A 7036-nucleotide genomic window follows, 5' to 3' on the forward strand; every position below is an offset into this window, starting at 1 on the left:
CCCCCGAGAGCGGAGCCGCCCCCCCGGCGCCGCAGCGCAGCCCCCGCCGCCGAGGATGGAGAGGGTTTGGGGGGGGGGGTCCCAGTGATGGGGAGCACCCCTGGACCTCTGCCCCCCCTCCCCACCCCACCGTTTCGCCCCCCTGGCACTGCACCCCCGGCATCCCTGTGCCGGCACCCGGTGGGTTTTAGGGTGGTGGTAAAGCGGGGGGCATCCTCGGGCCCCTCTGCACCCCAAAATCGCTGCTCGGCCCCGAAGCCCCCTTCCCACGTGCGGCACACCCCACCCCAGCCCTGTATGGGGACCGGCTGGCTCTGGGCATTTTTTTCGGGGGGGGTCCAGATGAAGGGCACTTTCCCTGCCCCCCCCCCCCCCCCTTAAATCCCTGCCAAGCTGTGCAGGCTGCATCCAGCACCTTCCAGCCCCCCCCGCACCCCTGTACGGCCCCACGTCGGGTGGGAGATGCTGAGGATGCTGAGGATGCAGGAAGGAAGGTGCTGAGGGCGGATAAAGCCTGGGAAAAGCCCCGATACAGTGGGAGAGATGCTCGGAAGCTGCGATGCCAGAAGTCACCCCCAACATAGGGGAAAACTGTCACCGAGCTGGGGGGGGGCACTTTTTTTCCCCCCCAAAACCTGCCGGCCTGAATGGAGAAAGCCGCCCTGTCTCCCGCGACTTGGCAGCGGCCGGCGCAGCGCCCCGGCGGAGACGGGCGCCCTTTCTCTTCCGCGTCTATAGGATGGGCCCACGGAAACCCGAGAGCAAAGTTCTCATTTCCGACTCCATTGTGCGGGACTTCGCGGCCCAGGCGCCGCTTCCTGCCTTTTGTGAGCCCCTGCCACAGAGCCCTTCTGTTCCCCTCCTTTCTGCCGCTGCAGCTGGCGGCCCCGGCCCCAAAAGGTGCCCGGGTGCGGGGGGAAGGCGGCAGGGGTTAACGGCCCCGTGGCGTTTGCCAAGCGGGGTTGGGGAGAAGGACCCGGTGCTGTCCCCGTGCTGCCCCCACTTGCTGAGCACCCAGGTGTCGGGTGGTGCCACCCTACAGGTCTCCAATTCATCGTCTTGGGAGAAAGGGCACCCATGGGTGCACCGTCTCGCTCCATCTCCATGTCCCCAGAGCGGGGACACGGGGTGGCCCGGCATGGGGACGTTGGTGAGCATGGATGGTCACGCTTGAGGCCGCACCTTTGGCCATGCTCAGCAGGATGAGGCCATCTCCAAAATGCTCACCCAGCACCAGCTCAGCACCATTCGGGGTGAGGATGCTCTTGGTCCTGCACCCACGGCAAGCCCTACATACCCCCCCCCCTCTGCATTTCACAGCACGCCCAGGGACAGCGCCACTTCTTCCCCTCTCCCAGCTGGGAATTAACAGCGGCAGCACACCCCAGTGGGGGGATTTCTCCCCAAAAACACCCCCTGCCCCACAGGATGGCTGTGCCGGAGCCCAGCGAGGACCGAGCCCCGTGGGCAGCCCCGGCCCCGCGGGCAGCGCGGCCGAAACGCCGCCGGCCATTTGTCTTGCTGAGCGAAGGTGCCGGCAGTGAGTTATCGGAGCTCTCCTCTCGAGTGGAGATAAATGTCATAACAGACACCAGCCAGCGCGGCTTATGGATGAGGATTTAATAGACACCGCTCCCCCCCGCGCTCCTCCCCGCGCTGGCAGCTGCTCCGTGCCCGGGGAGCGCAGCCTACGGCGGGACGGCGGCGGGGACCGGCTCCCCCACCGGCTCGGGGCTGCGCCCTCCAGCCGGTCCCTAAGGGCAGGAGGTGAATTCGTGGGGTTCCCCTGGCCTGCGGCCAAGCCCCGATGCCCCTTTGTGTCCATCCCCTCCTGTCCGGCCTGACAGGATGGGGTGGGAGATGCAGCTCCACGTGGCGCGGAGGGATGGCCCCGATTCCCTATCATTTTTGGGGGAAAGGGATTTGGGGTTGGACTTGGGGTTCCCCAGCGGCAGCACCAGCCCATCCTTGTCCTCTGCCCTGTCCCCCACTGCACGTCCTGCCTGGCTGGGCACCGGCAGCTCTGCCCCGAGCTGCTCCCGGCTGTCCAACAGGGTCCCCGCTGCGCCCCCGTGTCCCCATCCACACCAGGGACAGGCTGGGTGCCCCCTGGCTTGGTGGCGCTTAGGTCACTCTGCACCTCGGTCCCGCTCTGCTTCGTCCCCAGCCCCGTCCAGTTTTGCACCGACGAAGAGAGCAGGGACCAGGGGCGCCTTTTTGAGCTGGAACGATGGGTTTCTGGCGAAATCCTGCAGCAGTGTTGCCGTGACGACCCTCCCGCAGTTTCCATCCAAAGATGTTTTCCTTTGTTGTGACAGGGATGCGGGGAGGGCACCGGGGAGGCGGCCGCGGGCGTGCGGGTGCACGACAGGGGCGAGGGGCTCCTGCCACCAAAGGCCAGGACCCGTCGCTGCCCCTGGGGACACCGGCACGGCACCAGCGTCGGGGCGACCCCACGGCAGAGCCTCCCACTCCGGTACAGCCCCCAAGGACAGCAAAGGGACCGGGAGCCACACGTGGCACGAGTTTGGGAGGTCTCAGCCAGGCGTGCCTCCCGCTGAGGACCGCAAGAGAGGGGACGTGGCCAAGCCGGAGCACGGCCGTGTCCCCCCGGGGTGCGCGTGGGGACCCCGTCCCACGCCCCGGCGAGCCGCTTGTTATTCCGCTCAGGTCCGCCTCCGGCTAATGAAGCCCGTTCCAGGAGAGCTGCCACATTCACTGGGAGAGCGGCTCCGTAATGAGGCCCCTGCCACCGCAGCTGCGGCCAGCGCTCGGGGCGCTGGCATGGGGACAGGCGGCAGGACGGACGGACGGACGGACGGACGGATGGATGGATGGATGGATGGATGGATGGACGGACGGCTCTGCGGGGCCGGGACGCCAGGCGAGCCACAGCCGGTACCTGGGCTTGGTAAAAATGCCGCTGTGATGTTGGTGCTGGGGCTGGAGCGGGGCAGGACACCCCGATCCGGGGGCTGATCTGGATGAGACCCAACGCTGGTGCCACGGAGCCACCTCCACGCTGTCCCCAAGCCCTGCGGCTTGCCCCAGCTGCTCCCAGAACCGTCCCCGCTTTTGGCCCAAACTGCCCCGTGCCGTGACCCGGGCAAGGGTGACGAGGGCACGGAGAGGACCGCGGGCTGGGGGCCACCACGGGTGCCGTGCCTGGGGACGGGGTACCCTGCCCTGGCCAAGCACAACTTCGCTGCGAACCCGCCGGCAGGATGAATTGATTTTATTTTCTGTTTCCATGGCAACTGCCTCCTTCCCTTCCCCCTTCGGCCTGCCGGCAGCCCAGACCCGCTCCTGCGCCCTCCCCGGCCAGCACCCGGCCCCCAAAGGAGACGCGAGGGACACGGGCCGTGACCCAGCCTGGTCCCCTCCTCTGGGGACTCGCCGGGGTGGCAGCGCCACCAGCTCAGAATCTGCAGAGGGGGGCCCAATCCTGCACCTCTGCCCTGGCTGCAGCACGGGGGGGGGGATTTGGGGGAGCAGCCAGCGGGGCTGGGCACGCTGGGCACGTGTGCACCCCCCCCGGGTCCAGGGGACATTCACCCCTCCTCAGCCCCTTTCTGGCACCGGCAATAACCAGCAGCAGGGCTGGACGCGGCGCTGCTTTATTAGCCCTGGCGGTAATTGCCCCCCCTGGCCCTGCCCGCTCGGGTACTCCGAGCAGCGTGCCCGTTAGCAGAGCCGGGCTCGTTAACGGCGCCAGACTCGTTAGTGGCACCTCATCCCCGACACCTGCTCCCGGCTGATGTGTCACCTCTCCGGCCCAGAGGGCGGCAGCCCCGTGGTGCTGAGGAGCACCATGGGCGCCCAGCACCCTTGGCTCCGGCCGGCAGGGTGCTCGCTGGGAGGTTGGTGGCTGGTTGTAACGAGATAATTATAATTACATCCCCTCCTCTGCCTCCCCCCGGAGCAGTGCTCTCACCGCTGCCCTGCACGGCTCCTTCCCGGCGCGCGGATGCCACCACGCTGCTGCTCAGCACCAATTACCGAGCCCACGGCCACGCGGCAGCGGGCAGCGGTGCCCAACCTCGCCCTTCCCGGCCCCCTCGCCCCCAGCACCCCCCCGGCACGGCGGAGGGGATGAAGGCAGCATCGCATCCCCCGGGAGAACAGGCAGGGCCCTGTGGCGGGCAGGGCGGCCGCGGCGCTGAATAGCGCCTGTGCCGCATTCACCGGTAATCCCCGGCGTTTACACGGAAGTGGAAATCAATCACCGCAAGTAATTAACTGCAAAGGGCACAACACCCGCTTCTTCTTCGGAAGCGGCTCCCCGCGCCAGCCGGGGTTGCTCAGCAAAAAACTCGCACGCTGCCACCCCGCCGCACAAAAGGCGCCGGCACCCGCTTCCTGCGCCGGGCCGGCACCCTACGGGGCGGCACGGGGGGGGGTCTCGCCTGATGGGAGCGGGGTCTTGGCTCCGTGCCGGTGCCTGGTTTCTCATCCCAGCAGCCTTTTCTATGAGGTTTTACAAAAGGCAAAGTCCCCCCTTGGGGCGAGCCAAGCCGCTCTGGGCCACGGCAAAATATCCGCGCTTCCCGCCCGGGCCTTTCCTCGAGAGCAAGGAGGGCGAAGAAGGATGAAGAACCCAGGGGACACGGGGTGCTGAGCGGGCAGAGATGGGGACAGGGGCGGTGGCAGGGGGTAGTCGCCATCCCGGTGCCCCCCAGGGCAAGGGGGCTGCAGCAAGGCGGGGAGCGGCTCGCTCTGCCCCGCTCAGAGCAGAGACGCTGCCGGGGAAGATGCGGGTGGGAGGAGACGTGGGCCGCGGTGGCAGAAATAGCAGACCTGTCCCCCACCGTGCCATTAGCCGAGTGACAATTAAGGCTCCCGTGTTCCTGACCCAATTTCTCAGGCAAAACTCGGGGAGGGAGGAGGAGGAAGGTGCAGCGCGCGTCACGTGTGCACGCGTGTGCCTGCACGCGCCGTCGCATGCGTGCTCGTGCACGGGCATGCAGGTGCATGTCCTCGGTGGCACCGACTTGCACACGTGTGCCAGCGTGCACACGCGTGTGCGCAGCCCTGGCAGGGGGCCGAGCCGGGAGGACGAAGCCCCCCCAGGCCCCGCGTGCCGGCGCAGAGCTGTGCTGCAAGGGGGAGGTGAAGGCTTTGCAGCACTCGCCTGGTTTTATTTTTGCTTTTGCCTGAGCTCAGAGGCAGCCTCAGCGCGGTCGCTGTGACTCATGCTGGCAGACAAACACCCGGGGAGGCTCGGGAGGGCTGCAGACCGCCGCTGTGCCGTCGGCTTTTGTCACCTCCCCCAGTAAAGTGGCAGTGGGGGCTGGCAGGGGACGCGGGACACCGCAGGGCTGGGGCTGGCAGCCTCGCCGAGCACCCACAAAGACCCGGGGCCGTGGGCAAGCGCAGCGGCACCATATGCTTGCGAAGGATAATTTTAAGCAGCTGTCGTGAGTGCGAGCGTGCGTGCGTGTGAGCGGGGCTGCTTCTCCCTGCACAGCTGCTGCAGGCTCCCCACTGCTCCCTCGGAGGCTCGGGGTGCGCAGCTTAACCCCGCACAGCGGCCAGGCCCCTGCCAGCACGGCCGGGGGGGGCTGCAGGGGGGCTGCCTTGGGTGTGCAGGGGTGCTCCAACGTAGGGACGCACCTGAGCGGGGATGCTGGAGCATGGAGGGGTGCCGGAGAACACGGGGGCTGGAACATTTGGGGATGCTGGAGCACGCGGGGATGCTGGGGCACACGGGGATGCTGGAGAACACAGGGGTGCTGGCGCACGTGGGGATGCTGGAACATTTAGGGATCCTGGAAGATTTATGGGTGCTGGAGCACGCAGGGATGCTGGGGCCTTGGTGATGCTGGAGAACACAGGGGGGCTGGAACATTCGGGGGTGCTGGAGCATACGGGGATGTTGCAGCGCATGGGGATGCTGGAACATTTATGGATGCTGGAACATGTAGGGGTGCTGGAACATTTAGGGGTGCTGGAACATGTAGGGGTGCTGGAGCACATGGGGATGCTGGGGCACACGGGGATGCCAGAGCACGTGGTGGTGCTGGATCCTTTATGGATGCTGAACGTTTGGGGATGCTGGAGCACATGGAGATGCTGACGCATTTAGCGATGCTGGTGCATTTAGGGATGCTGGAGCACATGGAGATGCTGGCGCATTTAGGGATGCTGGTGCATTTAGGGATGCTGGAGCACATGGAGATGCTGGCGCATTTAGGGATGCTGGCGCATTTAGGGATGCTGGAGCACATGGAGATGCTGGCGCATTTAGGGATGCTGGCGCATTTAGGGATGCTGGAGCACATGGAGATGCTGGCGCATTTAGGGATGCTGGCGCATTTAGGGATGCTGGAGCACATGGAGATGCTGGCGCATTTAGGGATGCTGGCGCACACAGCCGGGTGCGTGAGGATGCCGGAGCGTGCGGGGTAGCTCCGCCATGGGGCTGCTGCCGTGCAGCGATGCCGGGGCGCGCAGGGGTGCCCGGGGCGCCGGATTCCCGCACACACCCGCACCCGTTTCCCCCCCCCCCCGCAGCGCCTCCGGGCCGCTCCCCTCAGCCGCGCTCCGCCAGTGCCACCTACAGAGCTGGCCCAGCAGGGCACCAGCCGGGGACACCCCCGGAGCCCAAACCCCGAGCAGGGGCCGGGTGGGGGGGGCGATGCCGGAGGGGGGGGGGGGGGGCACGAAGCCATCGCAGGGGCAGCGCCGGGCTGCAGCCCCCCGGGGGGCTCTGGGGGGTGCACGCCCCCCCCCCCCCCCCCCCCCTCCCGGAGCGCTCAGTGCGGGGGGCTCCTGCCCACCTTGTGCAGCCCCTTGGGGGGGGGGGGGCGGTGCAAATCCCACTCCCCCCAAACCCAGGAGCGTGGGGTCCCCACTGAAGCCCTCAATGGGGGGGGGGGGGGCTCGGCCCCCCCCATGGGGGTGCAGCACCAGCCCCCGGGGTGCCGCATGGGGCCCCCCCGGCGGTGCTGCAGGATCCCCCCCGCTTTCCCCCCGTGCCCCCCCAGTGCCCCCCCCCCCTCCAAGGCCGCTCCCCGGTTGGCGGCGCGGGGGGGGC

This window comes from Anser anser, assembly GCF_964211835.1.
Source record: "Anser anser genome assembly, chromosome: 25".
Taxonomy (NCBI): Eukaryota; Metazoa; Chordata; class Aves; order Anseriformes; family Anatidae; genus Anser; species Anser anser.